The sequence below is a fragment of the Echeneis naucrates genome, chromosome 3 (assembly GCF_900963305.1).
Source record: "Echeneis naucrates chromosome 3, fEcheNa1.1, whole genome shotgun sequence".
In the NCBI taxonomy this organism is placed as follows: Eukaryota; Metazoa; Chordata; class Actinopteri; order Carangiformes; family Echeneidae; genus Echeneis; species Echeneis naucrates.
This window is the reverse complement of record NC_042513.1, coordinates 19689888-19708705: the sequence shown is the minus strand read 5'-3', so window position 1 is coordinate 19708705 and position 18818 is coordinate 19689888.

Here is an 18818-nt window from a genome sequence, read left to right as displayed (position 1 = left end):
CCCCTGAGCATACCTGGGGTTGGACAAGGCAGACTCATGCCCCCTCAGCACAACACAAAGGCTGCCAGGAAATTCACAGAATAAGGGAAAACCACAGCCCTACCAGTAAACAGCAATCTAGCTGCTGGAGGAAGTGTGAGGGGGTAGCCAGCCAGGGAAGGACCCACAACCCCTGAAATCAGATCCACTGTCCACATTACCAGGCAAGGACCCCCTTCCCAGACTGGGGGAGGGAACCAGAGGAGACCCAAGCTTGCCATGGCTGGTAAAACCAACAGCTCTCAAACCCCATTCCTGCGCTTCTTAGGCGAGATGGCCCATAAGAACATTGCACAGCAAATATATACTTCAGTATCAGCTGCCTATGTAAGAAAACCTTTGACACACTGATAAGGGCCACACTAGCCCTCAGCAAACCACGATCAGGTTGGGCCATGTAGCGTCAGCCTTATCAGCTACACCACAGAAGCAGTCCTGCATCACCTTCAAAGAGATGACTCTTGTATATCCGGTCCATGTGTGCAGTCCGGACACTGACCCCTGAGCTGACTGGCCAGGACCTCTTGGACTAGTTCCCCCCCCCCCCCCATTGATTGCCACCAGGGGTAAATATGGGCCCAGGCCCAAGCCTCTCCTACCAGGATCAAGCTATCGCCGCTATCCGGGGACTCCAAGAGGCACAGCCCAAGCTTCTGCCTTGATTTTCTCTGTTCCTTCACTGCAATTTTAACTGGCATAGCCAGCTGACAAATGAGCCCCACAGGCATGCACGCACACACACACTCACCCATACAGAGAGAGAGAGACACACACACCCATTAATTGAACAGAAGCTAATAAAAACTTAATTAGGTCTGGTTTTATTGAAGAAGCAGATCTTTTTGTCACTGACATTTAATCCACATGGCAAGAATACTGCCAAGACAGACTTAGTGTGATTATTAATCACATTTTTCCTTTTATTAATTACTATGAAATTATTATTGGTTGTTCTCTTTAATTATTTTTTAAAATCTTAAACTGAGTTATATCACAACAGCAAGACACACTGTACATCAGGATAATAATAAAAATAATTTTAAAAATTATTAAAAAAAATATTAACCAATATAATAAAAATTATAAACAGACAATAACCATGCAAACTATTAAAACACAATGATATAAGGTGCTATAGTTAGTTTGTTTTGTTTTTATATGTCAGATATATGATTTTTCTCTGTCAGACTGATGAGTTATTGTACAGTGTGATTGTACAATAACAATATAAAAACACTACAACAATCACAAGACAAGTTTCCTTATGATGATAGTAAATCAAAAATAAAAAGTATTTGGTTTTCTTTACATCCAGCAGTAACATTATGTGACACTCATATTGCTACCTCTGGCTCATACAGTACGTACTTGTTCCACTGTCTGGGAACCACAGATGAACAGTTTGCACTGAGCTTACCTTGTCTCCAGAGATGGCAATGGCAGACAGCCTTCCTTGGAACAACACAGTGGTTGAGAATGAGCTGGGGCTGAATGGTTGGGGTCCAGTATATGGTTGCAGACCCAGATGTCACCCTGAAGGCAAAGATATATGATTTAAATTTGACTGGGGAGATCGTTGGTGGCCAGTGTAGGTTGAGATTGAAGTGAAATGCGTTCTCTTGGCTGACTGAACTCCAGAGATGGATGACAGATCAAACCTGCCTCCCTGGTTTCTTGCCACCTAGGTTGATGATTTTGCCATGATTGTCATGCTGAGGAAGAGACTGATTGGCTCGTTCAGCTGTAGGTGACATTCTTTCATTCATGTGGAAATGTCAGAAGAACCAGTGAGATCCATACACTGTCAATGAAACAGTGATAAGAGAAGCCTTATGAGGAGTATATATGGTGTATATCACAAAAAGGAGGGGTCCCAGAACCAAACCTCCTGAAACCACCTTACAGGGGGAAAATATCCTGGTCACTATTGCTCTCTGTATTGGACCATGGATTACACCTCGTTACAGCAAAAGAATGACGTTTTTCATTCATCTGCTGACGGAGCTGTGCTGTCAAAGTTTCAAATGAACTCACATCTCTTCTCTTATTTAAATCTAATTAATATACACAGAACATGATGAGCCCTCGACCCTCCGTATCCCTCATGTTTGTCCAGTTTCAAATACCATGACCTTCTAAAAGAAGATGAAATGAACTGTACACTTCCATCAAACTAGCCATGTTCATTTCCCTTGAAGACATTAAAGCTTTATTATTTCATGTCTTTGTGACAGTTGTAAATGTTATTGTTGTTATTATGTCTGATGACTGCTTCTTGTTCTCAGCTCCATCCGTCCATACATTATCTATGGTAGTACATCTTTACTGTCCCTGAAGAGCAACTGGTTTTACAGCAAGTCATGAAAAACAAAAACATTGCATCAAGACAAAAATACAATTGTCAGTAACAAAGGAATAAGGCACTGCGGATAGCCACAATAGACAGGCAACAGGCCCTCAGTGGACATTAGTAAAAGCTCCAGCTTATCAACAAATAAAGTGCTGAGGCAACAATACATAAATACATCATCATATCCACCACTGGGGCCAATAAAAATACACACGATACAGATTCTCAGTCAGCGGAAATGCATAAAAGAACATCATCACCATACTAAGCAATAACATGACCAGCTATGACATTTTGTCATCCTGGATCTCTCACAAGTAAGCACAACTATCACCTCCCCTAACCTGAATTAAGAAGAGAGCCAGCATTAGGAAGGTGTATAGATCTGTTGCTCCTTACAGGGGGAAAATCAGATACAGGAACCAGAAGGTAGTAGCTGAAACAAGGAGTGTAGGGCGTTGGTGTTCACTGACAGGATGGAGGTTGCTTTTTTGTTTTCAGAACGTGTGTGTTGTCCTTAACACCAAGGTTACCATCCCAGCAGATCACAGAGAATGCCAAGATAGATTTGATGCTCATTTCTGCATTGAAATTGAATTTCAGCTAATTGTCTGCCATACGGCCCAGGTACTTGTAGGTTTCGACCATCTCTGTGGCCTGTACCATGATGGAAGTGATTTGAGAAGCAGGGGGGCTTGAGCCATTAAATCTGTCTTTACTCCACGTATCCTTGCAATGTCGTTAGGGGGACCGGAGCCAATCCCAGCTGTCGTTGAGCGAAGGCAGCGTACATCCATGAGCAGATTGTCAGTCTTTTTTTTTTTCACACTCATAATACATGTACGGGCAAATTAGGGTCACCAGTTAACATAAACATGCATGTCTTTGGACTGTGGCACAGGCACAGAGAAGCTTCCATGCCCAAGGTTCAAACCCAGAATCATGCTGCGACCATGTCATCCTGATCTCAAGTCTCTCTTGAAAAAGAGATTTTAATTTCAATGATGTGCCTGACATAAAAAAAAATAAAAATAAACAGAAAAAGGTTGAGCGTGGAGAAATATATTCAAAAAGAGGAAAGTTATTTGTTTCTGTTGCTCTGATGACTGAATGAGCACAAATTTATCTGAACAGGTTAATGAAGCAGCAGCAATGCGTTTGTCACCTCCGTCCTCTGTTAATTAACTCTGAAAGAAAAAAGCTCTTCGTGGAATTAGAGTATCTAGGGGATAAGATGTATTGTGGCAGTACTCACTGGAGCTGGTTACTAAAGAATCCCCAGCAGCTGGGAAATGTAACTGTTCAGTCAAGTGTAGTGAAAGAGGGAGAGTGATCTCTGTATCACGCAGCCTTATGAGCCATAAGAACTGGTTCGGAGGAAGTCGTAATCTTATGAAAGGTCACAACCTTTTGATTCAGACATATGCAGTAATAGGCAGTGGGAGGAGGAGGGAGAGGAAAGACGTGTGTGGGCCCAGTTGGAGGACAAAATTGGTGGATAGTCACATGAATGAAGATGGAGTACCATCATCCTCTGGCTTCTGTAGCATTGAGAGAACCTAAATAGAGATACCAGCAGAGCACAGATATTGCACAGCATGTTGCATTTAAATGGAAAATTTGATGGGGAAAGAAGAGACATAAGATTATCAATCACAGTATTGCAGGCAGAGAAATTGCCTCTAAGTGCTACAGCTGAGGTCTGGGTTTTGTGAAAGTTGAGGAGGTTTAGAGCATCACTGATTTCCCTGGAGTTAAGAAATTCATGAGATTCCATGCAAGTGTCTCCAGCACACCATGTGACAGAGTCAGCTGTACTGGTTTCAATTAAAGAAGTACATCTGGAGCAGCTCTCGGGGGAATTCTTTCCTCTGTGTTCCAGGAGGGGGAAAGATATGTAAGATTTAGGAGCATTTTCCTCCCAGACTCACTGACCAGAGCAGACCTGGTATGATAATAATGCTTTTATATGACAAAGCACAATCTGGAAGTAGCCATGTGAGAGTAAACACAGACTAAAGATTAGCATTGTTGCCGGTCTGAAATTATGTTTTGCCTTTCTCATGTCAGACGTGATGTCTTATTTTACCACACTGCAACAATGATTCAGGAATGATCGAGGAGCAACCAGTTCAAGGTGTTGATTTGACTCCAAAGTCCCCGAATCCAATCCAATCCAGCGCCTGTGAGATGAGCTGCACCACCAAGTCCAAGCCATGGAGGCTCCACCTCACAACTTCCAGGACTTAAAGTATGAAAAAATATGACGTTCATCAGAATTATAGGGCAGCAATTGACTTGTCAGGACCCTTTCTATTGGCAAAAGGGACCTTCACAACATTAGACAAGTAGTCATAATTTTATGGCTGTATGTACCACGTATACAAGGTAACACATTTTCAACATGAAAAACTCTCCAAAAGGAATCAGGGATTGGGTGCCTATTTTCTTATCATAGGTGATTGAACCACAAGGTATGCTTACACCCTGAGGCCCCTAAGACTTCAAACAATGAAAAAAAGCATCCATAAATACATCAGATGTCCCCCTAGGCTGCACTTCTTTGAAGGTTTTGGAAAGTGATGAGGAGGAAGTGATAAGATCAAGTCTCATCATGTATGTGTTATCAGCAGGTAGAGGGAGTGGCTGCGTGAACTGCAGGCAGTCTGTGCAGATTGAGGAGGCTGCCGGGGAAATGTAGTTCAGTTTGGGGAAATACGACGTTCATCTATCTACTATCAGGCAGCTTTTTTATTATTCAGTGTCAGTTAACTGAATAGTAAATTTTCAGTCAGTCCAAACAATAGCTGATGAGTCGTTAGTCTGCTCAGATGGACAAATGAAATGAAATTTAACAAAGTCTTTAATGAGCACATGCGTAGAGAACAGGTCTCTTTGGTCCAACAGTCAAGAAGAAAACAAAAGTAGTGAGACGAGTGGTTAAAGCAAATCCAAGGCTCCTTCTAGGAGAGGCTGCTGACCTGCAGCTGGCAGGTGTCTCTGCGGAAGATGGAAAAGGACACGAGCAGGAAAAATGGAAAAGCTAAATTCTTCAACGTATTGAGGGGAGCTATTTACCACAACGAGCAGTGAATGGTTTGTCCAAAACTGGTGATCTGGCCCACGCTGAAGAAAACAGACAGAGGCAGGGACAGAATATGACACGGCGGGATGTTAAGAGGTCGACCGCCGAACAGTGTGATGTGCAACAGGTGAATAAAAGCAGATGTGATCCTCACACGAAAGCAGCTGGTGGTAGATTTGGCCAACAGTAGTTCCTAAATTCACCAGATTTGCAAAAACACAGCTTACGCCTCTTTCATTTCAAATGATTCAGTCAGAACTGTAGGGTCATCCCCAAGGACGATCGTTGCACTGATCGGCCATCATGTTATAACCTTTTTGTAGTGTTTAGTAAGTACATATGAAAATATGTAACAATGACGTCGTTGTGTTTAAGTTTTTCTCGACCTCTTTAACTGACCTTGTTTGAAGCCATTGAATCTATCTGTTGTCAGTGTCTCATTATGATCCAACAACACAGTGAAAGCGTCCCATCACTATTTCACAGACACACAGACACTTTGCAAAAGGCCAATGGTAGCTTGCGTGCCGACTGATTATTCAGAAAGGGCACAAAACTTGTAGCAGTGCGTTGACTGCTTCCTCCAAAACCTAGCTTCAAAATTTCCCTGTAACCTTTGTCTGCCCCCAAAAAGCTGGATGTTATGAGCCACAAAGTCATGACCTGATATTTATCTAATGTAGACATGAGAAGGAGACGTGCAGTGAGAGGCCGCTGATAAACTGAAAATGGAGGAGAAAGCAAAACGGAAGAGAGAGTCAGCCTTTAACCAGAGGAGAAGAGAGGAAGTCATCTCACTGGCATCTCCACTGCTGAAGATTTGACTTCTCTGAAGATGGATAACTGCAGCTCATTATTTGACACCAGCTCTGGAGTACGAATAGCTGTGAATGTGTAATTTATCATTCATTTCATGGATTAACAGACCAGACAAGGGGTCACTTTCTAAAATTTAGAATTATAAATCCCCATTTGTACAATTACATGAGGCCATCTAAGGCTTTCGGATTGAACGTCATCTTTTTGCGGATTGTCCTACCCGAGCTCGGGCATCCAGAAAGAAGCATGTGTCTTGTTCTTGCTCTGATTTAACGCAGCCAAAATGGCACATTGGCATTTTAGTGACACGGGTGACATTGTTTTCTTAATGTTAACCAATTTTTCGAACTGTGCTGCTCTAGATTGTAAATGTTTGGACCAATCCGTCCATTCTTCCACATAGCGGGTGAAAATGGCGCGATGCCAGAGTAACGCTTGTCGGTTCTTTCCTGGCTTGATTCCTACTTCGAATGCTTTGTGTGTTCATGCTCACTGAGGCTGCTCTTCCCTCAGTTCCAGGTTTTATGCTCATGAATGGTTCACGTCTATACTTGTCATCTGACTTTCACGCTCATCCATCTGGACAAACTGGACCCTATGAATCCGGGCTTCCAAAGGCAGGCATCCAGAACTCACCCTGATCAAATGCCTCAGCGTCAAAATTGATCAATCAGCACGACACTGAGCGAAGTATAGGGCGTCCTGCACGAAGAATCTCTCTGGAGCGGTGCACCAGTTTGGATTTGAACCTTGGTGGCTCAGTTGTGTTGATTATTGGTGATAACTGATGTATCTAAGCTATACTGTCTATATCTACCTAATCAGGCGTCAAAATAGCACTAACCAGCCCAACCCACTCCATTAGCACTATGTATTCACTACACACCATTTCACATCCTGACCATCAGTGTGTGCGTGTGTGTGTGTGTGTGTGTGTGTGTGTTTGTGTGTGTGCGTGCGTGTGTGCACGTGCGCATGTGCTTTGTAAAAAGCTGCCCAAGGTGTTATTCAGCATTGGCCTGTTATGTGATTAGTGGATTATAAAGGGTTTGAATTTCTCATTAAGCCAAGGTTCCAGAGGTTGTCAGCATAATAACAGGGACGTGGCTCAGTTCATTTCAGCTGCCATCACTGGTTTGACGGTGGGTCGAATGAGCCGTGAGCAGTTTGTTACAGTTTACTAACTTTTTCCATTTTACTCAACATATATGGGGTTTTTTAATTAAGAGCTGAAAATCAGATCGGCAACATTATCTGTCGTTCCCTGAGACCGTAACAGACAGCTTGGACAACTGAGTGCCTTTAAATAAGATTATAAAACCTACTGACATTTTGCATATATAACATCAGGTTGGTTTCTGGTCCAGCAAAGTCCAGATGACATCATTGGAAGCGCCGTCATTAGTTAGGGGTATTAAGCTGGGAGAGCACTGCATCCCACTTCAATTGCTCGCTGCTGCACAATAATGAAAAGTATGAAAGAGGGGCAGTCTAATGCACATTTTTTTAATTACACTTTAATGAAAGGATTTTAAATTAGATTGTGATATTTTCTCTGTACTTACAAATTTGATAGTGCCATAACTAGTTCTGGTAAAACTGTGTCACGTATTCTCTGGCAAAGACACTTAAAGAAAGATGCGAAGTAATGTTGTTAAAACAATAGTAAAACTGTGGCGTTATACCTATAGCCTGGGTTATACTGACTGTTACGGACGACATCCTGCATTGTCTCTGTTGGTTCTCAGTCATTCGGATCATGGCAGGCCTAAATCATTCTGTCTTCCTGTGGAGACGACTTTCCTGCAGTGTTGTCTCCGGTCTGTTCACCGAGCGAAGACTCACTCACTCAGATTGTCTGGAGAATCTCTATGGCAGGAAGAAACCAAAAGGATGTTAAGTATAACTGTGTCACTCTTAAAGCCATCCATCTTTTATCTGTATTGCTCACTCACAGTCACCATGCAGCCATGTCTTTGACTGTGGGAGGAAATTCCACATAGAAAGGCCAAATCGGGGACGAACCGATAAACTCTGCAGTGTCAACTGTTGTTGAACCGTATGATGACCAGGAAAACATTTGGTCACTCTGTAAGTACATTTGCATATTAATTTTACAATCTGGTATAATGCTACTGTTGGTTTTTCACAAAGAGTTTGGTCTATACCAGCTATATCTGTAAAGTGCCTTGATTTGACTGATGATTTGGCACTATATAAATAAATTTGATTTGATTTTATAAGTATTGTTTCAGGCACTGACAGTGACAATATGCCACACAGCTTTTGACCTAGATGAAGTCCATCACTTTGCGGTGAAATAAATAGTTTGCATAGAGGAATGGACATGGGAGCTGAATTGTTGGTATCTGGGTTCCATAAATTATTTGCCGCTTCACCAGCATAGCAGCAGCGTCAGCTTCAAAGTCTGTTTATCTGGTCTGGAACATGAATTATCAATGTGGTTTTTGTTACAACCTGCACGATGAGACCGTGCTGCAGGTTGGCAGACTTCTACTTAGCTGGGAATGCAGCACATCTCCATCACTGCAGCCGCTCACCGTCTGAAAGTACTTCAAATCTTCCGACATCATCATCGCCTATCACCTCCTCAAACAAACCCTGTTTATCAGGTTGCTTTTACAACCATAAACTAACAACATTTTGGGGCCCAGAATATTCCTGGAGCTGTGAGAAATATTTAAAGATAGCCAGTATCAACTAAACTGTGGCACTGTCTCAGTGTCAGCCATCATGATGACACATCGGTGTGAGGGCTGATCAGGAGCACTCACACAGACACGCTGTCAGACAAACAAAGGTTAGCTGGTGACATCGGGCTAAGCTCCCTGGGCTGTAGTGAAAAAGCTCTGCCTCAGTTCATGAGAGGGCAGGCTGTTCAGAGACCTGCAGCTTCTTTATTTATGTCAGGGACCGGTTACAGAGGACTCAGTAGGAGTGTATTTATATATTAGTGGGCCCCTATCTGCTCGTTTTTCCTGCTGACTTCAACAATGTCAAACCATTTCAATGTCAGCCTGCAGCAGAGACTTGGAGATCGTAAGTTTTTTTTTTTTTGGAGCTTAGTTATCTATATATTTTCTCCCCAGTGTGCTCAACACAGCTAAGCCTGTCAGGAGAATACAGTAATTTTGGAAAAAGTACGCAACACATTCACAAAACAGAAAACAACACAAATGAAATCCAAGTTCAGCTTTTGCCCCAATGATTGGGCTGCTGATCTTGGTTTTTATGGTTTTGGTTTGAATCTTTTGCCTAACTTCCCATTGATTGCCCATTATTGTTATTTTTGAATTGGAATTTGCACACAGGCACACACAGACACACACACACACACACATACACACATACACACACACACACACACACACACATGTACATGCTACCCCCATTACGCCCCCCTCCCCCAAAACCACAATTGAAGACTATTTCCCGGTGCAACACTTTGGCAAAGTGTTTTCCATTTGTTAAGGGTGAAGGGAGCATGAAACAAATGCGCAATTTTTCTTCTTTTTTATGCATGCTAATTAAATGCAAATTTCCCACAAATAAACTAACAACAACTATCGGGTGCCCAATCATGGTAAACAAAAAAGCAATGTGTTGCATAAAGGGCACTTCTCTCAAAAGGAGCGTCCGTGCATTTGATTTTCATAATATTCTTGCACTCTCCTAATTTATAAGCTGCCACTTGGCATGTCCGTGTTTGTGAGCGGTTTTAAGCTGCAAACACAATCACTTTGTATATAAATGCACTCTGGGGCAACATGTGCTGACTCACTGAGTTCATGAGTGTGATTTGTGTTATTACAACACATCTGCAGATAACAGGAAAGTATCCTGGCAGTGTTGAGCTTTTCATCAGCCTGGTACAGATCTGTCGGTGTGATGGGAGACGTGGTCCCGTTTCTGAGAGCACGGCATACCCTGTCTTCCAACCGAACTGAAAACACACAGTGTGTGCACGATGAACACAAGTTCAGTGGAGTACTGTGTTAGGACAGCTATCAGCCCCCCCCCCCCCCACAGTCTACCAATTGGTTTGAAAGGTCACACTGTATGGTAGACCAACTAATGCTTGTCTAAATATTCATTTGATGCATGGGGCAGGACCAGGAGTGATTCAGCTGCACATAGAATTGGGTATTTAAATATTTAGATTGAGCTGCACATTACTCTTTCACCTCTCTGCGCCAGAGAGCCTGCTGAGACATCACAGTGACATTTTGGCATCAAAGGGTCTTTAGATAAGGAGCAAGAGGTCTAGGTGGGATTTTAAAAACATAATATGGGAAATAATAGGATTCCTGCAAGGGCTCTATTTCCCAGTATATATTTGGAACCGTAGGAGGCAGGAGGAGGTTAACACCCTAAAATCCTTTGAGTGCTGCTTGTGTTTAGCAGCACATCCGGGGGGCTTTTGTTATCATGTCTAGTGAGGAGATATTATGTGAGTCACGTGAAGACATCCCAGTGGCAGCGGTGTGGGGATTTACATATTAACTAAATAAAGCTGATCACATTTTGTACTCTATTGTCTTATTAAACTCAGCCTGCCCATCAACAAGTGCTGCTCCCGCCCTACAGCAGTGCAAACATTTTACACGTGGATTTAAATACAGTAAGGATTATCTATTATTATCTGAGTTTAACAGATTAGTTAAGACAAATCTTTTATCGCCGCTGTCACTTTATCACAAGCAAAGAAGCGTGTCTGGTCTAGTCTCTAGTCTCTGGAGGGGTCGTGGGGGGGAATAATAAATGGAGGCGAGAATAAGTGAGTTAGAGTCGCGGCTCTGCACCTTAGCTTGCCCAGCTTATGCATCTAGCAGCTGAGAAGCCGACTCCAGTGATGATGTTATGGACCCGTTTCACAGTGACGTCAGACAACTTCCGTTTTAAAGTGAAGCAGGGTAGCGCAAGATCCGGTTTGAGCCTTTTTAACTGAAGATGCGGGAACGTAAGACAGCACTCAACGAAACTCAGCGTATTTCCTAAAGGTAAGATTGAGACTATAATATTTCTCTTGTAGTATTTATCATCTTCATTGCCCTTGATATCGTTGCCGTTACGTAGCTGCCTTGTCGTGGGAAAGTCACATAAAGATATGCATGCTAACCGGAAACCTGGCAAACATAACACTGTAAATGCTGCCTAAGCAAATTTAAAGATAAGAAGTGTGTGTAGAATGGGAAAATTGTAAGAAGTCGACAAGCTGACAATCAACATATTTGCTATTGTAGGAAGAGGCTCACAAGCTCGGGAGTCACGGTGAAAACGCCTTGCAGATGACACTGAGATGCCTGTCCCAGAGAGCAGCACAGAGGATGTAGCCCAACCTGATCCAGTGCTAAAGGATCGTGACTACATTTGCCATCCCTCTCTTCGAATAGGTAATTTTTTCTAAAGAACTTGCGACCCTTGTCAAGTTTGGAGGACAGTTTTTCTCTGTGCACTCTGTGGGAGACCCAGATGAAATTTGGGCAGCTGGAGGAGGGACTGTGTGAACTCCATTTGTAAACACAGCTCACAGAAGACAGCGGAAGTCAGGATACCCTGCTTCGCTCCAAAACGGAAGTTGTCTGACGTCATGTGAAAAGGGTCTATTCTGAGGAACATGAAGTTAGCAAGTGCAACGCGTCATACTCCAAAAGCCACGCCCACAGAGGGGAAAACAATAGAGCTCTCCATTGACTTCGCATTGTGTGAATTGCATTGTGTGTCGCTCCCTGTATGCCAGCAAACACAGCAGATGCCCAAAAGCTGCTGTGCACTTGGGTGCACTACTTCAGCTATTGCACCCTTTGCAAGTCTCGAAAAACAACACTTTTTTGCTGGCTTACCCTGCGGCTCATAGCCACATCATCAAAAAGCTACATTGACCTTTTTTTACTGCACCTTAGGGTGGCCAGTGAGGGAAAAGTAGTGCGGAATGAGCAGAATGAGCTGTCAGAGGAGCTGCAGCATAGAAAACACACTTTCAGGATATGGTTTTCTGATCTTTTGGCAGGTGAACAGCTCTGTCAGTCAAACTGAAATGCATATAATTGACAGGAGATCTCTCACTGAGAATGGCTCCATAATAAACCAAGCTCATATTGATACAGTGTGAGTTCAGCTGTTTGTCATATTTCATATCAGCATTCTCTGTCCTGTTTTCACCTTCTACCAAGTGGAGCCACATTATATTTTTGACTTTCTATCGAGTCCTTTCATCATGTGCTACTTCTCAGGTTTTGACCGTAACGATCTTGATTTCACTTATTATCATGCAAACATACCACAATACAGACAGCACTGCTTCAACATATCCAACATCCAGTTCTCCTCAGTATCTCTCTCTCCCACTTCAAGTGTCAGTTTTTAGGCTTTGAGGAGCATTTAGCTGGCCATACATGATCACAGCTGGCCCAGAAAGTGACAATTTTAACCTGAAATATAGCTTATTAACAGATGTTGATGCTGCCAAGATTTGGGTCATCGATGATGAAGACGATGTTGATGAAGTTGATGTTGATGATGATAGCTTGACGGAACATTTTCAGGTTAAGCTAAAAGATGCAGAAAACCTTACAAAGGCTGAATGCATCTTTACTAGCCGAAGAGAAACCAAAGTGGACATTAGGAATCTCTTAATTGCAGTAGCTAGCAACATTTTCTTGGATCAGGGCCAGAAACTTTGTAAACATGCTTAAAATGCTTTACTAATTTATCCACTTATAGCTAGTTACATTATTATTAAGGCTCCTCTGATATCTATAGATTGTGTGTTCTGTCACTTTGGCAGAAGCAACATCACTTTCATCTGTTGCTGGCAACCTCAAATAAACCAGCAGATGATCACTGTGTGTCTTAAGGGGGGTGGTAAATAGTTAGCAGTGCTTTGTCATGGCCCCTTAAAAGCTTGTACGTAAGAAATCAAGAAATCAAATCAATTCTAATTTTAATAGCTCAAACTGAGCCAGTGTGCTGTCGCTCCTCTTATTATGGCATCACTGCAGAGCTTTGAATGAGATGAAATCTCTCAGCTCAAAGGGGTTATAAGAAAGTAATTACATGAATTGAGTCATTTTGAAATAAAGGCATGAATCAGTTTTTCTATGTATTTTGGTTATATAAATGACTCGTGGAATGATTAATTCATAAATTCTTTGACAGGAGGTAAAGTGATATTTCCATCACCTTGCTAATGAATCTGAAGTAGCATTGAAACTTCTAACCTCATATTTAATCCAAGTGATTCGTTTCTGCAGATTATTTGACAGCATTTAATTTAAAAGAATTATGACTCATTTTTTGCCCAAACAGAGTAATGCAGTTTATAGCTGCAGTGTCAGTCGGTTCAGCAGTTATGTACGGTTGTGTGTCATCAGCATAACTAAGGAAACTGCTCACTGACATTACCAATGTGGCAGCAGGTGTGAGGAGAATGATAATGGACCAAAGCAGCTCCCTTCACATCACGTTTCTCAGACATGTGATCACAAAGACTGGCGAACTTTGACGAGATCAACATGTAAGGAATAAAAAGAATTTTGTTTTAAGTATGCTCCTGATGAGTGGAAGAGGGAATATTAGTCTATGGTTGCTCATTGCGTTACAGGGTAGGTTGGGTTGGTGCGGTAGCTGGAGATTTTGGAGCTTTAAAAATGCTGTTGGGTCATTGTTGTTCTTTTTTATTTGGATCCCCATGAGCTACCACCTCAACAGCAGCTATTCTTCCTGAGGCCAGTAGTGGAGGAGATGCACTCAGTGACAACCTAACAGTAATACAGGTTAATTTTTCCCAGGGTTATATGGTTTTTAGATGGATGGTCTACGTTAACATCTTCAGTAACGTTGGATCTGATTGAAGTCACTTTGTGGTGTGGGGGTGCAGCATGCAGAATAATGCTAAAGATTCTCCAGTATTTACCCTAATAATGATGGAAACATCGCTCCTCATCGCTTGCCAGGCATGGTGCTTTGCTACAGGCAGTCAAGGCTTCTCTGTTTTCATTACAGCGTTTGGTTCAACTTCATTTTCTTTGCGCTGCTTGACAGATTCTCTTGACCTCATTAGAAATCTTGAAGTTTAACTGCTTAAGTTGACCTCTTTCTAACTTTTAGTGGAGCAGCAGCATTTAAAGCAGAAGATGGGCTTTTGTTGAGATTTTTCAACCGTGTCACTTAAAGCATAGTTTTACTCAGATCATTTCAAACCTGTCTATTTTATGAAGTCTGCAGTGTTACCAGGCGACATGTAGAAATAGTGAGATAGTGTTGAATGTCTTCATGGTTAATTCGTTGAAGAGTTTATAGTTTTGCTTTGGATTTCGTTTTTTTGATGTAAATGTGTAAATTACAGACAAATGTAGAGATACCTGCAATCCAGCTCCCACCTTTCCTGTCTAGTGTACAAGACAAGTGTCGGTGTTATAATAGCTGTGGTGGAATTCTTTTCAATTATCAGATCACTGCCAATAAAGTGGCAGGAAATTAAACTGGCGACGGACAAACTCAACACTCATGGGTTCCCTTGAATGGATGGCTGGGATTTCCCTTTCTCACAGTCTTAGTTATGAAGTCTCTAAACACAGTAATGTTTTAATAATGGCTTATCAGTTGTGGAGCTGGCTATGCTTCTTCTGGCCCTCGACCAATCAGTGGCAGATGTCTCTGCCAGTCCCGTCTGGAGTTGCTACTTTCAGTGTCGCCCCAGTGCTGAGCCAGTGGGGTTAGTACACGTCCAAGGAGCCAAATCCCCCAAATTCTCAAGGTCTGATTTGATCCTGTGAATAAAAATCTGTAAAGGATGAAAAAATTGGAAAGGGAACATGATTGTGTTTCATGATGAATGTGATCTCTATTTCCATCCATGTTGTAATTAATGCCCTATGGTGGTGACAGCAGGATAATGTCTCTGAAAGCTAAATTGCCTATAATTTTTTTGATGATTTGATTGCACATTCTTTAACACTCTGAACCAAAAGCTAAAGTGGGTTGGTTGGGCCTTAGAAGGCATGTGGTGAAACTGAGCATCAGCTGGTTACGGTGTGGGTAACATCACTTCTTGGCAATATTTGATTCCACCCAACACAGGGATGCTAAAATGTCTGACAAAAACTGTAGCGATGTTACAAGATTGCATAAAAATCAGATTAAAAGGGAATACAAATTAGGTTTTGAGCTCTCCTTGATATCCCCATATTAATACAAAGAGAGAGCTATTTTAACTAAATAAAATTGCCACCTGAATTCGTTTAGAAGTAGCATTACTTCTAGCATTACAATGTTGCTATTAGAATGAAAAATTGCAGAGAAAACAGGAAAGAAAAAATATTTCTGATACCAATAATAACAGTAAATAAAGACAGTGTGTAATAGTGTCAGAACAAGCACAGTGATTGATAGAGTTGATTTCCTGGGGATATTTTTTGAGTGCGGATCTTACAAAAAGTAATAAAAAAAAAATTTACTTTCGGTGAAAATAGCAGCAATCAGCAATCATATGTCCCTAATGAATCACAGCACCATAAAAAGACAGAACCATTAACAGTCAGAGCAGTTAGATTTTATTATAGTATTCTTCAGACCTGAAGCTATCCACAGACTCTGACAGTGTTGTGCCACTCATTCTACCTGATGACCTCAAGCTAAAATTATCATTTGACAGAGGTGATGAAGAGTGAAAGGTAAACCGATAAGGTGAACAGTGACATCCTAGTTGTTGAATTCAAAGAAAGCTAAGACTGGGAGTTCGGGTGAGTCAGTCTCCACAGCCCTTTCTTTGGCTGTGCTGGTTCAAGGTATGGCTGGTAGAAGCTGAGAAGCCACTGAACTGCTGCACAGCACCATGGCAACAACAAAATTTACTGAGGTGTAAATTAACCATTGAGGTCTGGCAGCTATAGCGCCGTCGGGCACCAACCGCCTAACCGAAAAATCAGTGAACCAGAGAATCAGTGACCACTGCTTGTCCTCACTGGACTCTCAGGATCTTTTGCATTGGCGAGAAAAGCAGAAGGGAGAAATACATAAATCTGATTATGATGCTTTCCTTTGCTCAGCTAAATGAAGCTTATCACCAGAAAAGAATACTGCATTCTGAAAGGCCTTTGAGTAGATTTTTTTTCCGATGCAAACGATCCAAACCTTTTGGCGATGATGAGAAAAGGGCCATATTTACAATGTGTTTGGGTTTGGATTGGCACTTCTTCCCCTTGTGCATTTGTTCTCTATATCATCAGCATGTCTCACATAAAACTAGCTACATCAGCTGTCATTATTAACAAAGTTAAATGTTTGCACCCATGACACTAACATAATGTTCCCACCTGAATGGCAGGCATTTGAAGCTGTGACATCGTCATGGGACATCAATCCTGCACTGACATAAAGAAGAAACTAAGAGGCTCTGCTCTCTCTAACCCAGGTGAGGGAATTAAAACTAAAAGTTAAAATGCTGTTATTGTGAAGGTGGTGTAAAATAGATTCATGTAGATAATATAGATGATGAAACAAAATTAAGAACACTTCCAGAAGTGAGCCTCTCTTATCAGTGTTTAGATTTTTCTTGACAACCGTTAAACTGGTCGACTTCAGACTTCCACATGAACTATCTTCGGTGGCATCCTCGCACCGTGTTGCTTTGGACACCGAGTAGTCTGACTATTGTGCCGTGCACCTTACAATACGAGGTTTGTGAGTCATTACATTGGCGCCATGGCTCCAATCAGGGTACTGACAGACACAGAAAGAACAAGCACAGCACAGCACTGCAGATCTACAGTATTTCAGAGAAATTAAGATTCTCGTTATCATCATTCATTGTATTGAAAATGAAAAGTATAAAATAAAACAGTAACGTAAAAAGGCAGTATAGGATTTTGCCAGCTGTGTAGAAAAACAGCAAACGCTTATAGTTTTCATATCACAAAGCAGAGACAGTAAAATGATGTCAGCTCATCTGGCTGATCTGTGATCTGGTTGATTACCATATAACAAAAATGTAAAACAGCAAAACTTCACAAAGTAAAACAACAAAGAGCAGGTATTACTTTCACGAAGTCTCTTCATTGTTTTGATGAAAACGCTTGTGTAGGTTTGCTTTAATCCACATCATTTTACTTTCGTATACAACAGCCTCTACTGACGTCTGTCTAATTTTTGTGGGAATGTTTTTGTTTAATGTAGTTTAGTAGATTATTGCAAACGGATCATACTGGACATGAGTATATGTGAGGTACCCGCTTGCTGACTCGAACAGAGTTAGCACACATTGCTGATTGGCTCTTGCTGGAGTTTTTGTTTGTTAGGAAAGTTAATTGTAATTTAGTCTTGTTCTACTTGAGCAAGTTAAGTTGTGGTTTTGGGTTGCAGAGTTCTTGTCCACTCTGAAGGAGAAACTCTTGCTTGCTTTGCATTATTCCAGATATATCATTCTTCATATTCTAATAATGTGTTCTTTTTTGAATACTTGGGACTCTTTATATTGTATTTTAGCCCATACTTGTAGATGGGACGTAGCATTGCTACAGAAGCTTAGTAGGAAGATGACGTCCCCACTCTCAAATCCTCTAATGCATGATTTATCAGAGGATCATACAAATCGTACTGATTGTGTGTTTATTTCTTAACCAAATGTAGTCCAATCCAATAGCACCGCTAAAAATAAAATGACAGCAGTACATTAAAGCGAAACGTATGAAATAAACAGTGATGAGGCCAAAACTTCGCCATCTGGCTAAAATGAAAGATAAATAATGTTTTTCAGACAAAGGATGAAGCTGTTGATATGCTGTATCTCCGTGTGCAATTAGAAATCACCATTAAATAGATGTTGCTAACAAGAATTGTGTGCGTAGGATTTATCACATTGCCTTTCAACAAAAATCTCCATTGTTGTAAAGAAAGAAAAAAAAAAAAAACACATCAGTGAGCCACACAGTTGGACTTCCTGTTCCTTTATTATCATGAAGATACTCTACATATTGTAGTTTTTGCTAATTTGACTCAGTCCCACAAACATACACAAACAACAAATCTGTATTATATGCCACTGATAATAGTCCCCACCAAATGCTCCATTGAATTCACTTCAAGTAACATTCACCCAAAACTCCAGTTGATGGCCATTATTTTGGGAAATAACTGTTACCCCTTCTTTTAAAATGATTTTCATGGCATTTTTATAAGATAAGACAGTAGAGAGAAGAGAGGCACCAGACCGAGGAGTAAAAAGTAAGGTAATGAGTCCAGCTGGCTGGGCGTCAAACCAGCGGTGCTAATGTGTCAGCGTCTCTGTTAGGATCAGGGTCACGGTTTCAGAGTTAGGTCTAGTGTTCAGTATATGTGATCTGAGTTTTAAGATTCAGAAGAAAAGACTGAAGTTTGAGAGAAGTTAGTAAATATTGAGAGATGACATATAACATATAAATAGGGTTTTTTGAATGGAAGAAAAATGTTGAAGGACAGCAGCCATTCTTGGATCTATTTTAAGTTTAACTATGAACCACATTCTAT